At 30.6% G+C, this 18190-nt stretch overlaps 1 non-coding gene across 1 annotated transcript; it reads left to right on the top strand.

Annotated features, from left to right (window-relative positions):
• Window positions 1-5237: 5237 nt before the first annotated feature.
• On the top strand, window positions 5238-5309 carry TRNAQ-UUG (transfer RNA glutamine (anticodon UUG)). Its single transcript has one exon. It is a non-coding gene; the product is annotated as a tRNA-Gln (tRNA).
• The last annotated feature ends 12881 nt before the right edge of the window (window positions 5310-18190 follow it).

Genomic DNA, 18190 nt, shown 5'->3' on the forward strand with positions numbered 1-18190 from the left:
TTACAAACTATTTCTAAGAGACTTGTGTGAACTTACAGTGTTAGTTGTACAATTCATGCAATAATCAATGACGCCTCGAACATGTCTGACATACAAATTAGTTTCTAATAAAGAAATTTTAACTTCCCAAAAAGAAAGCACGCTTAGAAGTGGTGAACTACGTGATTTACTTAATTTTGGCCCCAGTAATCTCGTTGCAAAAGTTTGTGGCATCTCGTTGCAAAAGTTTGTGGTTTCTTTTCTTGTTTCGTAGTTCTTAAGTTTGTAATTCTTAGTTGATAAAGAAACTGGCGGAAACTTGCAATAAACGTAGCAAATAGTTTTAAACATGTCATGAAATGTGTCGATAACGTCTAGAAAATGTACAGCTTTGAGATTAACATACAGGTTTTTTAAGCTAGAACATTATTTAGGGTCCCCACAGTCTAAATGTTTCAGCTATCAATGAATACCTAATTTAAAGGAAATATATATGGGTGCAAAAAAAAATAACTGTTGAATAATTTCGTAATTCACAAATGAAGGATAAATCTAAGCATATTTTAGTAGGCTCGAAAAATGTTAGCTACCACTCATTTCTTTTTTCCGGGTCGTGGGCCTTGAGTTAAGAGGTAAAATACCGTACCACTTCTTTTATAAAAGAACCTTTTATGGCATTAAAAAAAAGGAGCCGATGTGGAGACTGGCAAAAAATGAAATACACCTCAGATTCGACTCGAATGTAATGAAATGTAACTCAAAATGGCATTCAAACGTAGATTAACAAGTAGGTTAATTCTATTTTCTCAATTAATTATATCATAATTTTGTCTGTATAATAAGAAATTTTGTCTTGAACAACTTTCATTTTTCTTCACGTATTTCAAATTTTTATTAAATGGTACTTTCATTATTTTTTCAAAATAACATTTGTATTTTTGAGAAATGCAAATTATTTATATAATAGCATTATCAGGCCCCCTTTTCATACTTTGATTAACACGTTCAGGCCGGGGTGACCCACCGGTGGATCACGCTAGATTGTCTCATTTTGGCAGCGCACAGGAGTAAAAACTGGTAACAATAAATTTCATTTTTTATTTTTTTTTCCGGGAATAATAAAAATCCATAACTACCAATTGTTTTTAACGGATGCAATTATTATATTGAATTGCTTCTTCGCCGTGATAAATTTCCTCACAGTGAATTGTTATTGTTGAGAATAGATTAACTCCTCCCAAATATTACCTAATATTGAAATAGTTCTTCTACCAGTATTTTATCTTTTCCCGTACCAGTATTTTCATTTTTCCCGGCGTGAACGTGTTAAATAGCTCCTATTGAATGCCTAGGTCTTATGTACCATGCCTAAGGAAAGTATGATTCTCACATTTCATAAATCTAAAAACTTCTGACACTATCAACAGTTACCAGGTATTCTATTAGAACGCCGGCATTTCAAAATTTTTTTTATTTAAAAAAAAAAAAAAAAAAAAAAAAAAAAAAAAAAAAAAATAAAAACTTATGTTTTAAAAGGAAAATTATATACTTATACTTATCAGAACACAAGAGCTAAATTTATTATTAACTTATTTAATTAATTAATTTTGCTTGATTTAATTGAATATATTTGTAAAGCGCTTTTTAATCTACCTTCTGCAAAGAAAAAAAACATCCGGTTTTAAGAAATGGAACGCTATTTAATATTTCATATTATTGAGATATTACCCTTAGGAAAATTTGCCATAGAGAAGCCTATGGTAATCTATGGCAACCTATGGCTACCATAGAAATTTGTATGGCAAGATGCCATACGTCTATGGTTACCATAGAGACTTGTATGGCACAACCCCATAAGCCTATGGCTACCATAGAAATTTATATGGCAAGATACCATACGCCTATGGTTACCATAGAGATTTGTATGGCAAAACCCCAAAAGCATATGGCTACCATAAAGATTTGTATGGCAGTATACCATAGACCAATGGTAACCATAAGGATTTGTATGGCACGTCACCATTGGGCTATGGCAACCACAGAAATTCGTATGGCAGTATACCATAGGCCAAAGGTAACCTTGAAGATTTGTATGGCAAAAGCTGATCTAGATCTCCACCAACGAAACAACAACTTCTATGGAGTCCTCAAAAACATCTTCTAAAAGAAATAAATATCCATTATTTCACCCCGAAGTTAATTAAATTCAACATGAAATCCTGCAACGCATACCTGGTGAGTCTTTTCCGGCTTCCGGGTGGCCAATTTTCCTATTTTTGAGTGTTTGAAATCCAATGTTCCATTCTTTTAGGCTTAGAGTATCAGACCGCCATGTTAACGTGTCATCCACTTCAAGTGGAATCTTTCGCTAAATTTGGCGACTTATTTTAATATTTTTTCAATCTCATTCTTGGTAAAAAACATTTTATTGCAAACGCCTATGCGATTATTTTTCTGAATTTATTAAGTTTTTAATTTCCGGCAGTCTGGTACTTTTATTATCTGAATCTTTTTAAAATATGGACTAGGTTTGGTATAGGTTTTCGCTATGTTAAATTTTGCCATTTGTTGACTTTGTACACTTTAATTAATATCTTGCTGTTTATATTTTTATCTAAATTTTTTATATTTCTTTCCCCCAAGTATTTCTGATTAAACGACGTCTTTCTTTTTATTTTATCCTCTCCCTCTGATTTTATATAAATTTTTGAAGTCACATCACTTTTCCATTATTAATGGTGTTCTATTCCCCACAGCAATTTGTAAACTATCTTCATGATGAAAAACGCTGTTAAGTAATTATCATCAAGCCAGATCATAATTTCTTTAATAATTAAAATTTTTTAATTCTTTTCACTTGTTCGGTGATAATTTCATTTTATTGCTGTCATATATCAATATCAAAGTCAGTGTTTACATTCTCATTAGTTTCTGATTTTAATTCCACTTAGGTTCTTGCAATGCTTTTTTACATTATCTTACATACGTTAGGGTTTTATATTTTTATTTTGTGTTTAATTTTTGCTTGCCATTAAATTGTTTTTATCATTATGTCTCTGTGTTTTACTATCTTACAACTAATATTTCTTAACTATCCGCATATATTTGTACAATGTTCTGTTACATATTTATACATAGCTTAGGGTCATCACTTAACTAGATTTGCTGGATTACTGGTTGACAATTATTATGCCTCAATATTATCAACGGGACAGTCCCTGGCCATATCATCTGCTGCTGTTACCAAAAATGCTTTTAACAATTTAATCGTTCCTTAAGCTTACAACTTTTCGTCATAGCGATGCCCTATATCCAATTAATTTTTATTTACTATCCCTGACCAAGTGTAAATAGCAATTATCAATTTTACCAATTTAAATCATGTCTTAAACATGTTTTGTATTTACCAATGTCTCTATATTGCGTTTTCTTTTCTAACTGTGCTTAACACAACTCAACATAAATTTTCTGAGTTTTATATCCCTCACTAGTAGGGGATCAACTAATTTAGCCTGTTTTCTATTCTTAGCTTTTCATAGTCTAATACCATCTTTTTTATAGATAAAATTTTGTTCTCATGCCGCCACTGGAAGCACCGTTACATATTCGGCTTTTGTCCCGTTTGGTCTATTTTAAACAAATTTCGCTTCGACCACCGGTCCTACTTTTTATCTTTTGAGTTTTCATAGTATTTTATTGTTTTAGTAGTCTGTTTAATTTTTAGCTTAGTATCACATATCAAAATTTAAAAAAATTTCATACTCGCTCCGACCATCGGACCATTATTTAAATTTGCTTTCTTTTAGGTTCCTCTAATATCTGACGCTTATATAACTAATTATGATACCAATCAATCAAATTAACGTTTTTTATACTCGCTCCGACCTCCAGACTCACTTTCTATTTTCTTGTTTTTTACAGTTTTAACAAATATTGGTTGTCTGTACTCAATATATTTTGTTCCTAATCAACATAACCAACACTTTCCCCACTCGCTCCGGCGGCCGGACCCATTTTCTAATGGTTAGTACTAACCGTTTAAAATTTATTTGAAAATGAGCAGCATTCAGAAAGGATTCTGCAAGTGAAAAAAGAGAAGTTTATCAAAGAAATTTTTTTAAAAAAAAAGCTTTCTGGATATATATTTATTCTACAATTATATTAAGTTTTGCATTTTTAATATCCATTGCGAATGATTCTTGTAAGTAACTATTTTTTGATGTATGATAAAATATCAACGAGAAATGTTGCCATAGCTGTATGGCAAAGGTGTACCATAGCCTATGGAAAAATATTTCGACATAAGCTGTAGCACATCTTAGTTTTATGGCAAAAGTTTGCCATATAAAAAATACCATAGGACATTCCTATGGGGTTTTGCTTATGGTAAAATTTTGCCATACAATTCTGCCATATACGTATGGCAAATTTTTACCATATAATAAAATGCCATAGGATATTCCTATGGGGTTTTGCCTTTATGGGGTTGTATATAGAATTTTGCCATACATGTATGGCAAAAATTTGCCATAGGATATTCCTATGGGATTTTGCCTATGGTAAAATTTTGCCATACACTTTTGCCATATATGTATGGCAAAATTTTGCCATACATGTATGGCAAAAGTGTATGGCAAAATTTTTGCCATAGGCAAAACCCCATAGGAATATCTTATGGCATTTTTTATGGCAAACCTATGGCAAATTTTCCTAAGGGTATAATTAAGCTCTTTTATATATTCACTTCAGTTATTAAAAATTAAAGAGGTTAGGTTATAAATAGAAAATGATTATAAGGAATTATTGAAAATAAATTTTCATAAATGAAATAGTTTGAATAATTAAATTTAATCTAGAACGTGGCATATTTTGATTGTTGTTTAAAAATGTTCTTTCAATAGAATTATGTTAAACGGAAAAGGAATATTGAAAGCAATAACAATTAACAAGTCTCTGTAGAGGACTGTTTCTTGCGTAAAAAGCCTTGCCAACACACTGCATTTAATTAACAAACTGAGAAAGCATAAATGTTGGCAAATAAAATTTAAGTACTTTAAAGGTTTATTTATTTGATTCTTTTTCATGGTTATCAGTGTAAATATAAAAAATAGATTTGTATCCTCTTTGAAAACTATACTTGTATAAGAAAGATGTGATATTTTCCTCTATTTGATCAGCATTCTAGGATATTACGTAAGCACACAGACTTCAGCTTGTTAATTGTAAGATAAAATCAGAGAAAGAGTTTGCTAGATGTGGGTTCCATGGTGTAATGGTTAGCACTCTGGACTTTGAATCCAGCGATCCGAGTTCAAATCTCGGTGGAACCTGAATTGAATTCTTTTTTTATAAGTAATATTTCCAATCCATAATTTTTAAAAATTATATCCTCATAACTTTTTTTTTTACAATTACTTTATGATGATATATTTTCATTTAATTAAAATAATATTTATTATTATTATATTTAATTTTACAATATTAAAAAATAGCATGTTTCGTTGATTGTGTTATATTCTGATTAACAAATTATTAAGCGTCAAATGCGAAATGCGTCAAAATGACGCGTCCCGTAAACCTAGTGTTGATAGAGATTTTAAAATGCCGAAAAGTTATGTTCAATTAGTGGTTAATCCATGTGACAGTACTACTTTTACCCCTCTATCTTACTTTCTTTTCATTTATAGAACTTATTATTTGCGCAAATGTTTGCAAAATAAAGTGATGATCATTTTATATTCTTTTAAAATTGAATTCTTCTTTAAGACATCTTTTTTCCTTTTTTATTTTCTGAAAGCAGTTGCAGTTGGTAAAATAATATTTAAAAACGACTTTCTGAAATTCAGTTTATTGTAATTAATTATGCTTATGCCACTGGAATCTCTTTTATTCTAATCTCTTACCTTATATTAAAAAATCGTGAGGGTTACCGCCGTTGTTTTGGGTATTTGTTACATTTTGTCTTGGAGCGCAAAAACTGTACGAATTTGAAACTTGAGACAATGAAAGACAATCGAAAATTGTACAGGGAGTACGATGAAGAGTTATTTATAGTTTGAGAATTATTTATAGTTAATCCTGACGTAAAAAAATACCTTGCGGATCGTTTCAAAGCTACAACAGATTTGAAATTTGGCATGCTAAAAGAGCTATATATATTCAGAACTTCATTTAACATTAAAAAAATTATTTAAAAAAAACTTGGTGTTAAATTACACAATGTTTATTTTTTAAATGCAATTTGTTCGAAAGTTGATGCCTTTAAGTGCTTGGCATTTGTGGCATTTTGCTATGCCGTGCAAAAATTGCAAGATTTGAAAAGTTGAAATTACGATTGAATTTATAAAAATGTCCAACGAGTGCTACGCAATAATAATAATTATAAAAAACATCAACAATTAGTTCGAGAGTTATTAACTTTTAAACTTGTAGGGAAAAAATATCTCATTTGGTCGATCTGTAAGCCGCTGTAACAGAATTTACCCTTTCGGAGGCCGTGGGAAATATACTTACAGAGATGCCAACTGCTCTGGACACGACAAAATAATTAAATAAACGGTAAATAACTTAAAAGTAAAGTTTGCAAATATTTGACTATTTTTGCTTGCTTTTTAAAAGGCATAGCATGACATAATTACTATAAAGTGGTGGATTACTATATAAGCCTACGAATTATTTAGAAATAGTGATGGATAAAAATCAACTAAACCAAGAATCATACTACCACTTTAAAATATATATTTACTGTCCGGAGCAAGTTAGCATCTCTGTACTTACCATCACTTTTAATTCAGGTTTCCATTTGTTAATAACTTCAGCTTTTTCGAAGTCCGTTTAAATAAATATTACAATTATTGCATATTGCAATTATGTAAACACAGAGATGCCAACTGCTCCGGATACGCTAAAATAATTTTAAAAAAAACGGTAATTAACTACAAAGGGAATTTTGCAAACATGACAAATCTACTATAAAGTGGTGAATTTTAAGAGCCTACGAATGTTTTAAAAAAAGTGGTGGATAAAAACTTATTAAACTGAATTTATTAAACCAAGAATCACAATTGATAAACTACCACTTTAAAATACATATTTGCTGTCCGGAGCAAGTTGGCATCTCTGTAAACATTAAAACCCATTTTCATAAAACTGAATAAACAAAATCAATAAATCTACCAGTTATTTAATTAAAGAAAAAAGTATTATTTTTCTATAAAACAATTAAGTAGTACATCTTAATAATGAATTCTTTGAGTTATTTTCTGAGCTTCGCCTTCAATCATATGGTGGAGGTAATATTTAAGTAAATAATTATAAGTACATAAGCTCGTTGATTTTCATCTTTTCATAAACGTCCATACTTAGGAGAATCAATGGATTAAATAAACATAATAATTTTACTCATTTACAGTATTTTTAAAACTAAAGTGATTGTATCATTTAAAATTATGAGCTTAAATATTAATCCCCCAGCATTTTTTTTTTCTTTCAAAAAGGCACTTATATCAAAATCAACATGTTTTAATTAGGATAATAATTTTTCGCGATGAAAACTTCGGTCAATTGAATTTTTATACAGGGTTCGTACTACCTGTGAAAAAGGTCAGAAAGTGATGATAATATTAAAAAAGTGCTCAACCTTTTCGAAGGCCGTGGGAAGTATACTTCCCACCACTTTTAATTTAGGTTTCCATTTGTTAATAACTTCAGCTTTCTTGAAGTGGGTTTGAATAGAATTGGTAAGAAAACGTATAAAAGTTATAAAATACATAATTTCTTTTGAAGTTTGTAGCATTTATAAAATTTATTTTATAAATAAAGAAAAATAAAAGTCAATAAGTTCCGAATAGGTCGTGTTAAATATATTTACCACCAATAAAAAAATGGCATTTTTATAAATTAAATGAGTTTTTTTTTCCTTATACATCAATTACTATTGTTAAAACAATTTCAAGTCCAAAAATACTTTAATTTCTATTTACTAGAAATAAATGGCCCGTTAAGAGGTTAAACGAAGTTACAATATTACATACTGGAAAAGCAAATTTTATTTGAGAGCCTAGCGTGAATTTTGTTTCTGAATTCCAATTTGTTCGAAAGTTCTTGCAAACTTAGCTTTTGCATGATTTTGCTTTAGTCTTTTGAAAAGTCTTTTTGCTTTAAATATTAACAATATTATAATAGTTGTCGAAAATTTATTTTTACCTCGCAAACATTTTTTATTTTATAAGCTCGTGATCAAAAAGTGATGTGAATCAAAAGGATGAAAAAAAAATAGAGAGAAAGTGAGAGACAGATTACATGTTAACAGGTATAAAGCTTACATTTATAGTGAAATTTTTAAAAATAAAAACAGTTACTAAGGAGCGATAAAAACCGTTCCCTAACTGAATTAATATAAGACTCGTCAAAAAAGAAATAAATTTTTTTTTTATTAAATCATGAAATCTATATTCCTTAGATTAGAAAAAATTTACACAAGACATAAAAATTTGTACAAGAGAAAATTTTCTTGTACAAATGAATATATTTTTTTAAATTTATTGCGATCAACATATTAACACGTTGAGCACCGCGTTAGCTGACACTGAAATTACATTTAGGCCGCGTCAACCACCGGTGGCTGACACTGAAATTACATTTAGGCTGCGTCAACCACCGGTGGCTGGCACTGACCTTTCACATAGGCCGCAAAAAGCAGCTGGCTGACAGCGTATAACATGATATAGAACTATAAAATTTACACTCTTTTATGGAATTGCAGAAAATTTATTTAAAATTTACTTAATTATTGTGACTCTTGGTTTAATAAATTCAATTTAGTATATTTTTATCCACCACTATTTTTAAACAATTCGTAAGTATATATAATTCACCACTTTTTTAGTTATGTCGTTCTAATCCTTTTATATACTAGCAAAATCTGTCTATATTTGCAAATTTAGTTTTTAGTTATTTACCGTATTAACAGTATGTTCTTACATAAAGCTAAAATAATTGTATATTTTGAAATGAAAGTGTTCTGTTCTGTGCTTTTGTAGAAAATATTGATGTTTACGAAAAAGAATAATGATGAATGATAAGCAGTTACGGAGGTTGATAAGCAGATCGAGAAGAAGGTGTAGCTTTTTATTTTGTAAAAAATGTATGAGTTTTTCCTTGTTTGATACATATCATTTCTTCAAATGGATATGTTTACCATCAGTTTCCTTTTTAGTCAAGACGCGTTCAACATTATTGTGAAGTAGGGAAACAGGTTATTTTATTAAGTCCCACTTTTTGCTAGAAATTTAGTGAAATTCATTTTAAACAAGATTTGAATGTAACTTAATTAATTTTTGTTGGTGGCAAGTTTGATTTTAAAGATTTAAATTTATTTCGCAAGAATAGTAAATTTGTGTTCCATAAAATCGGAATTCATTTATTTAATTTCGTATTTACTTTGAAACCATTGCGCATTAAAAGTCACATCGGAAGTTAAATTATAATGCAAAACTATTTTGCTACCACATTCTTTATTAGCAGTTTTGTTATAAATGTAATTGAGCATTGCTTGTAATCAAATTTTATTCACTTAGTCGTCTAACTTAAATCAAATGCTAACAAATGTTGGCACAGAGCGAATGATAAATTCAATAACCACCTGAACTCGCTTGTCCCCGAGATTTCTGTCAGCGAAATCTTAAGTGCTGGTAACTCAATTATTTCATTCTTCAATTTAAATCGGTGGAACATTTGTGTTTGACCGATTTTATTTATCAAAGTAAATAAAATTTTCATATTAAAGTATGCACTTGCATTATTTTTAAACATTATACTGGTAGACACATAAGAAAATACATATACACTAGTTTAGGGGCTAATATTTTTTTAAAAAATAGGTACTTTTTACATCAGTATACTATGTGCTTATGCAACGTCTGCGAGGTTCATTTTTCGAAACTTACCAGTAGCTGCCAGCTATGTGCTCTCTGATAAGATTTTCTTCTTATTTGAGGGGTTAGACAATTAAATTGACAATAGTTAGCATTTTCCTTCTCTATTTTACCAGCAGCAGAAGTTCTATTTTAATAGCAAAAATATCATCTACAATTCAGTTGTAAACAGAATATTATAGCTACATTTTGAATCAATAGTAAATATCATAATGGGTTTCTTATATGTTCACGATATTATAACTAGATATCACGATAATATATATATATATATATATATATCACATCCAACTTAGCTAATTCTGAAATCTTGAACGGTTATCATCATTCAAAATAAGACAGATCGAAAATATAAGGTAGATCCAAAATAGATAGAAAAGATAACTGTTAAAATTTTAATGAATAAAAAATACAAGATATGTTAAAATTAATGATCAGTAATTTCGCGATTAACCCGTTTTGTCCCAAATTTATATATTGAAATGATACAAAAAGTGGTTTTATGGAAAAATTGGTAAAATATATTTTCATACCTGCCAACTTTTATGCATTTGGCGTAAAATTTTGTTTTTATATTTAAAATGGTAGTAAATATATACTTTTTTTTTTCTTTTATAAACTTAATTTTTAAATGATTTTGATTACCACTATACTTAAAAAAATTAAGCATATATATTGGTGTTGCTATCATGGTTGTCAGCTTAAGCTTTCTTCAAATAGAACGTATTTTCTAGCATAAAATTTACATTTTAATTCCATTTTAATACAACCGGAAAAAAATCATAATGGAAGGGATTAAAAGTTGGCAGGTATGTATTTTCGAAATTAATTGGTTTTTCTACTGTTAGGGCATTCAAAAAGTACTTGCTCCTTTTAATTCTAGATCTAATCAGAAATAACTAAATCATTGTGGTATCTGAGAATCTTTTAATTAACCCAGATAAATGAAAATACTGAAAAAAGTTTCCCACCACAATTAATGTTTTTGAAAAAAGGAAATGTCCTAAATGTATGACGCTGGGCGTTAACCGGTTAAAAACTTCATTCGTTTCAAAAATATATATACAAATTGGAAATATCAGTCGATATCAATATTGTGGTTTTTCTTATATTTAAAATCACTTTTGTTTCGTCTCATTCTCATCTGGAATGTCTTGGAAAAGGGCGTCTGTTTTTAAGCTCTTAAGACTTGTCGACCGTTATTTCCAATTTGAATATTCTTGAAGAGAATGTAGCTTAGAATCAAGTAATATCTTACAGCTTTAGTTTAGGGAATTTTTCTTAATAATTAGTATGCTTTTTTAGGGGGGGGGCGGGCAAATTTAGAAAAACTACTCATATTACTACCCTTTCCTCTACTTTACAAAGAAATCTTGTTGAATCAAATTTGGGAGAGAAAAAAAGAAACATTTGTAGTCGTAAAAAAAAACGTAGAAAATTATGATGATGGTAAGATCATCGTATGTCACTCTCCGTACCTCATTTAACTTCAATTTGTTTTCACAAAGGAAAGAATGAAATTCTTAATGTATATTTTTCGATTTCTTGGTTCATCCCATCTAAAACAATTTCCATCATCAATAAACAAAAGATTATATACACAGACCAGGAAAAAAACTGTTGTGCAAAGATAAAAACCGCCTGGATTTTCATTTTCTCTCCAGTAATGAAGTGGCTAATCGTTTGTAATCACCGATTCAATCGCCAATGAATCGATGTGCCTTCGATTTGCATTGCGTGACAGGATGCCATCGGAATAAACTTAAATGCTTAGTCTTCGAATTAAGCCGACACTCCATGTTTACGAGAGGCTTAAAAAGCGTATAATTTGTGGACACCTTTTTGGCAACAGTCATGGACGACTTTTATGGATGGGATTTTAGTTTTGCCATGGAATTAGTATGGATGTAGGTTATGGGGACACTTTTCAGGGGGTGGGAAAACTGGATTGATCAAACAGATCGCAAAAGTGATTTTCCAGAGAGATTACCGAATTTGTATTCGCTTCAGGTATTTAGATATTTAAGAATAAATTATGAAGATGGCGACCTTCTATTGTTTTTTTTAGTTCAAAGTTTATTGTTCAGTGTTATAATATTTATTGTCAATTGGTATAATATTTAAAAAAAAGTATTGATACATAAAAAAATATGAGAAGCCGAAATAAAAGAAAGAAAATTAGAGTTGGATATTGATTATTTGAAGTAACTGGAACCTAACCTACATCAGATGATTAAAACACTGGGTTTACAATGGTAAAACCCGTTTTTGAGCTATTTTTATCAATGTTCTCAGAAAATGGAAAGTTTTTTTTTTTTTCAAAAGTAATAATGCTATATACTATTAAATTTAATCTTAAGGTAATTATTAAAGCAGATTCTTTTATTACATTTATGGTGGCCACCCTGGGCGACTGGTATCGAACGCCAAACACTGTGCAAAGTGTGGACGAACGGTTTCGAATCCCGCTATAATCCTGGATCCGTCCTTCTATTCGACAAAGTTTTATAAGTCTAACGTTTTCGAATCCCGCTGTAATCCTGGATCTGTCCTTCTATTCGACAAAGTTTTATAAGTCTAACGGTTTCGAATCCCGCTATAATCCTGGATCCGTCCTTCTATTCGACAAAGTTTTATAAGTCTAACGGTTTCGAATCCCGCTGTAATCCTGGATCTGCCCTTCTATTCGACAAAGTTTTATAAGTCTAACGGTTTCGAATCCCGCTATAATCCTGGATCCGTCCTTCTATTCGACAAAGTTTTATAAGTCTAACGGTTTCGAATCCCGCTGTAATCCTGGATCTGTCCTTCTATTCGACAAAGTTTTATAAGTCTAACGGTTTCGAATCCCGCTGTAATCCTGGATCCGTCCTTCTATTCGACAAAGTTTTATAAGTCTAATGGTTTCGAATCCCGCTGTAATCCTGGATCTGTCCTTCTATTCAACAAAGTTTTAAAAGTCTAACGGTTTCGAATCCCGCTGTAATCCTGGATCTGTCCTTCTATTCGACAAAGTTTTATAAGTCTAACGGTTTCGAATCCCGCTATAATCCTGGATCCGTCCTTCTATTCGACAAAGTTTTATAAGTCTAACGGTTTCGAATCCCGCTGTAATCCTGGATCTGTCCTTCTATTCGACAAAGTTTTATAAGTCTAAATTAAGCACACAAGCCTGCAAATGTATGTGAAAGTTCAATAAACACATTTATAACAGAATATTTTGATTTAAAAATTAACTGGTACTGCCCAAGATATTAATAGTCCTCCAATCTCCCCCCCCCCTGGAAACCATTTGTACAAAGTATAGCATCTGGTTCTGAATCTTTTAACTGATTTTGAAAATTTATTACCGATTCCATTTGCACATACTGTATTATATTTTTTCTTGTACAAATATGAAACTCAGCGTAGCTGAAAACCATGATAATTTTAATTTAATTTTATAACCGGTGTTGAATAGCCGACCCAATTCTGGGTTATCAACTTTAACGTTACATGGAGAGGAAAACCACAAAAAGATCCCACGGTTATCCCGACGGCAAAGGGATTCTAACCCATGATTCGTCTACCACTAATGATATTTCATGTGAATACTGTAATCCGTGAGAGCAGAATTCATATCAACTTGCCATCGCTGGGATTCGAACCTGGTCTTCTCATTTGAAGACGAACTCTCATAAAATACACACTGAAAGAACGAAATAACAGAAATCAATACTTTCAGATTGTTTTAACAAAAATGAGACAGCCAAATTCATCAGCTAACGAAACGTATCTTTATTATTTACATGAAATAATGATTTGCGATTCCAGCCTTAATACAAACTTTATTAAGTTCCATTCTCTTCTGTGAGCATGGAGACTGATTACGAGGACTGTTGATTGATTATAGTCAGTTGGCTTTTAACATAATTGCTTCTTTTATTTTTATGCGCTCCTCATGCTCATTAACCCTACAAATGTACCATTTGAGCTTATTAACATTTTAGTTTGGTTCATAACGACAGAATTTTAACTCGCAACATATTTTTTGTGATTCCCATCTTGAAAAATGCTCAACATCCAAGGGGGTTAAAGTGCAACGCAGAAAAAGAGACAATTGTTAGAATATGCATCAATTTTTCCTGGCATACAGATGAACTGATACTTTTAAATTGGTTTGATTTTTTTGCGCTATATTTTTTTCAATCTTCGAGATATTTGAAGTTTTGTAGATTGAAAAAGGCATACATGCTGATTGCCAGAGGCACAGTTAGTTATATAATGTAATTTAAATCCTGAAATTCTGATTGCGTAGAAATTTATGAAATTCAAGGAATTTAAAATTTTAAACACTGATTTTATTCTAAAATTTGAAAAAAGTATTGGAATATATTTTCTTTTTGTTGTTGTTTTGTTTATAAGGACAGAACGCGTTTTTTTACTCACAACATATGCTTAGCGAAAGACATTTTGCCAAAACTGCTTAAAAAAAGTATTCAACCAAGAATAAGAGGTGAAAGTGCTAATGAAGAAAGAGAGACAGCTATCGGACTGGACAACAGTTTATACTGACACTAATTGATGAGCTAATTTTTAGAAATTGGTTAAATTTTTGCTATACTTTTTTTTTTCAAACTTGGAGATATTTGTTTTGTGTTTGTCTTCCTTAAAGTACATGTTCTAAAAGTACATGCTTTTCTTGTATTGTATTTGTCGAAATATTAGTCTTGGAGATATAAATTTTGCGATTAAAAAAGGCATACCAACTGATCGCCAGAGGTGCATAGTTATATTACGTAATTTAAATTCTAAAATTTTAATTAAGTTAAAATTTATGATAAAATTTAACAGAAAATTACACTTAGAAAACTGGAATTAAATTCAGGGTACGATTTGGATCAAATTCGGAATTGAATTCAGGGAACGATTTGGATCAAATTTGAAATTGAATTCGGGGAACGGAAGAGTTGGAGAAAATTTTTAAAAATTGGAAAGAGTTTTTCCTATAGAAAGAAAACACAAAAATTTCCTAAACAATAATCTACTCAAAATTTCCTAAATTAAATGAAAACGTAAATTCTGTTTTATGCAAAGTTACGTGTTTTACTTGAATCTAATCCTAAAATTAGATTTCTACGTCATGAGTAATAGACAAAAACAAAGGGGAATTGCTATTTTCTTAAGTAAGGATTGATGAATTTTGCGATTTGCTTATCTTTATTGACAAAAAGAAAGAGAGAGTCCAAAGTTACAAAAAATATATATATATATATATATGGCTTACGTATGATTTATTCGTATGATGTATGGTATTATTCGAAAAGCTCCAATTTAAATTTTAAGTACAGGTTATTATCTAAAATCCAAATTAATATTAAATTTTCAGAGTATTCGATAACTTCCAATAAAATTATTATTTTTAAGTGTGTTAAAATTCTTCATGTTTTTATCACTTTAAAGTTTTAATAATGTCCTAATTATGCAACCAAGAACTACTCCTACATTGCTAGGTCACAATTCAACACAGATCAATCTGCAGATCACCAACTACTCTTCAGGAATTCTCACAGATCATCGGCCTCTTTGTCACAAAGTTGAATGAGTAGAAGGAAAAAAAAATTATTCCAGAATTCCAATAGATTGTACCATTCTTAACCTTCGGCGTCACATAATATGCGATCGGAATCACAAACTAGAGGTTCGACATACAGACAAACTGATGACAGATTCCAATCAAGGCATGATTGAAGACGTCCTCAGATTGGCACTTTAAGCACCATTTTCCCTTCGCCACCTCTATAGGTGGCCCTCCTACCGATCCCCTATCCCCTTTTTTTCACACCTCAGAGGTGTCAATAATCGGCATTGCTAATGGTCTCTGCGTAATGACATTGTAACAAGCTACTTAGAAATGCCTGGCGCGTTTACTTTTTTATGTTCACACCATTCACATACAAACGATGTTATATTTTTAGGAGTGACCCAGTAATGGTGTACAGTACTTCAATTATGCTCTTGTATTTATGGAGATGAACACTGCGCATCATGTTATCATTTGAATGAGAAGTGCTTTTACAGTTAAAGCTCACACAATAACTACTTTTTTAGGTGATAATCTGCCAATTGACGGAGCAATGGGATTTGTACTATAAATTATCGAGATAATTTTCTGAGCCCATATTAATTCTAGCCCGAGGTGAAGAGAATATCTATTCGTTTGTCCTGATTTCCTTGCGATGCTATAGTGTTAAAAATCATCTGTTGGTTTAAAATTGATAAATAAAACATTGCAAAAATATAACAATATTTGTTTTTAGATTGGTAAATAGGACATTACAACGATACACTATCTCATAGATGCAACAAATTGTTCAAATGAGTAATCGGAGCTATTTGTTATATGTATGAAGATGAACACTATATGTATGTTATCATTATTAGAGAGATTAATGGCAGCTATTGTATGAGCTCTTTGAGTTAAAGCTAATACAATAACTGCATTTTCAGGTGATGGAATTATTACTATTAATTGACGGAGTAATGGGATTTGTACTGTAAACTATCAAGATAATTTTCTGAGCCGATATAAATTCTAGCTTGAGGTGAGGAAAATATCTATTAATTTGTCCTGATTCTATTGCGATGCTATAGTGATCAAACATACCTGTTGGCTTAAAATTGATAAATAAAGCATTACAAATACACAATAATTATTTTTCGTTTGGTAAATAAGACATTACAAAGATGTAATATTTCACAGATGCAACAAATTGTCCAAATCAGTAATCAAAGCTATTCACTGTATGAATGAAGCAAACACTACGTATGCTATCATTAGAATGAGAATATTGGCAGTCATTGTGTGAGCTCTTTGAGTTAAAGCTAATAGAATAAATGCCTTTTTAGGCAATAATCTGCCAATTGACGTAGGAATGGAATTTGTACTATAAATTATAAAGATAATTTTCTGAGCCCATAGTAATTCCAGTCGGAGGGGAGGAGAATATCTATTAATTAGTTTAGATTTCGATGCAATGCTTTAGTGGTCAAAAATATCCGTCGCTTTAAAATTGATAAAATTGAGAAGTTCTATTTCTCGTCATAGCTTTTACAATACACTGTTTAAAAAAAAAAAAAAAAAAAAAAAAAGAGCCTCAAAATTTTTAATTAGTATTTGGTGCAAAGTTTCTCATTATCCCAAAGTTTAGTGTTAAATGAAATATCATTTTATTTTAGTTACACCATAAATTGTGAAGTATAATCGAGAAATACTTCCATGGCGCAACTAACTGCACCAAAATTTGGTAAAAGACACAAAACTTTGACAGTGACTGTAAACTGAACGATGTTTGTTAACGACGCCATGTTTTATTTACAACTCGGTCTCGGTGTATCGGGACGATTAATGCATGTTGTTTCAAGTATCAACTTATTAAATTAGGTAAATGTTTTATTTGCATCAATTAAAGTTCATTTTCGTATGTTGCCTTTTTAAACTTGGTTGGCTGTATAAAATGGTTAGATGTATGTCATAAAATAACCTGCTTACTGAAAATAGTTTTGTTACGGGTAAATAGCAACCTTGGCCAGCATTTTAGAGCTTTAGAAATACCTAATAATAGTGCAACCTTCCTGTGTTTTAATAAAAGAAGAAGAAAAAAAAGAAATAATGAAAATAGGTGCTTTGTTTCTTTAAAACACCCTAGTTTTGATTTAACCTTCTACTGATATTTGGAGTTAGTGAAAGTACCAAAATATGGTAGAAGTGAGCTCCATTTTATGTAGCCAAGAAATGAATACCAATTTTCGGTGCAAAGTGGCTCCGAGCTTTTAACAGTGTATACCAAAGCCTCTGAATCATTTTAAAATATATCTGACAGAAAACTCTGATGAAAAATTTGTAAATAAATAAATCAGTTATATTAAAAAACAGCAGCTTTAAAAGCAATCTGAAATGCAAGCTCATTCATCCATTTCAAGGGTCAAGTTCTCTTAAGTACCAAACGTTCAGCTAGCTGGTCATAAAAGAGATTTAAATTTGTTACAGAACACCACCCCATGATAGAAATATGCATCTTTTAAAACTGAGAATCTAATACAATAGTCACGAAAATACCATTTTAATAATTGTTTTAGAAAAAATTAATGATTTCGCTCTCTTTAAGTAAAATATACTGCCAGTAAAAGAGGATGTACCAGAGAGAAAAAAATCGTAAAGCCTGTGAATCGAGGTGTTATTTATTTATATATTGGAAAAAGGTCTGTGGCCTCTAGTAATTAATTGCTTTAGTGAT

This window comes from Parasteatoda tepidariorum, chromosome 9 (assembly GCF_982258835.1).
Source record: "Parasteatoda tepidariorum strain Cologne lab strain chromosome 9, Ptep-v5.0, whole genome shotgun sequence".
Classification (NCBI taxonomy): domain Eukaryota; kingdom Metazoa; phylum Arthropoda; class Arachnida; order Araneae; family Theridiidae; genus Parasteatoda; species Parasteatoda tepidariorum.